This window comes from Sinocyclocheilus rhinocerous, unplaced genomic scaffold, assembly GCF_001515625.1.
Source record: "Sinocyclocheilus rhinocerous isolate Xijiao unplaced genomic scaffold, SAMN03320098_v1.1 C36369537, whole genome shotgun sequence".
NCBI lineage: Eukaryota > Metazoa > Chordata > Actinopteri > Cypriniformes > Cyprinidae > Sinocyclocheilus > Sinocyclocheilus rhinocerous.
The window spans coordinates 1-1,056 of NW_015779750.1; the positions used below are offsets into that span (position 1 = coordinate 1).

General features: G+C 36.6%; 1 long non-coding RNA gene across 1 annotated transcript; it reads left to right on the top strand.

Annotated features, from left to right (window-relative positions):
* The first annotated feature begins 295 nt into the window (after window positions 1-295).
* Window positions 296-684, top strand: LOC107735917 (uncharacterized). The gene is made up of 3 exons (XR_001639545.1): window positions 296-367; window positions 473-514; window positions 609-684. It is a non-coding gene; the product is annotated as an uncharacterized LOC107735917 (long non-coding RNA).
* Window positions 685-1,056: the final 372 nt, after the last annotated feature.

A 1,056-nucleotide genomic window follows, 5' to 3' on the forward strand; every position in this document is an offset into this window, starting at 1 on the left:
TATTTCATTATTTATAAAATTGTAAATGCATTCATTACACATCTGAGCTGCAATAAGCAGTCTGTGTAAATGCATCTAAATTCTGGTTATAATGATGCTGAGTTGGTTGTCAGTGGTTTTTCATTACCACTTTATGGAAATACTGTTTTATTTAAGATACCATGATCTTGCCATTAAAATAGAAATAAAACTATATGTCATCAAAATTGAGTCCAAATGATTCCCAACACTGGCATTTTTTGGTACAATCTATTTAAATGTATATATTTTTTAATATCTTTAAACTGATTTGATCTTGTAGGGTGCTGGCGGTGAGGCCATGGAGATCAGTGAGCAGGTTGGAATGACTCCAGAGATCATACAGAAGGTGTGTTGAAATACAAGTACCTCGTGGTTGAATGTTCTGCAATGATTTCATTGCATGTGAGATTCTTTTTTTCAAATCTAATGAAATTGATCTTTTGTTTTACAGCTCCAAGACAAGGCCACCGTCTTAACCACAGAGAGAAAGAAGGTGAGGATTTAATTGTGCTTTTATTTAGTCACTGTGTGGAGCATTGTGTACCTTCATAAATGTACTTAGCCTTTTATGTGGCTTTGTTTTTCAGAGAGGAAAGACTGTGCCGGAGGAGCTGGTCAGAGCAGAAGATCTCGGCAAGTACCGCCAAGTGGCGTCGCATGCTGTAAGTAGCCAATAAGTTTTCCATTATGCACTCAAGGGATTCTAATTTACAGAAATTCCCATGATCAATCATCCTTTAAATTAACAATCAATTAATCGATTATCCTTAATCTCTTAAACCTGAGCTTTTTAGTGATAAGGGGAGTGCTCTTTGCATAATTTCTGGGCTATAATCCGTTCAGAATTTGAATACATTTATACACTCTCTGATAACCATTTATCCAATATTGCCACTTTCCATTGTGTTGCATTTACTACTTGAGAAATATATCTGTAGGCGCATGTGGTTGCATGTGTCGACACGCCCCTGTGAGCTAACAGATATGTATAGTAGGGATGGAACGATTACCGGTTTCACGATAAAATGCCCTGAC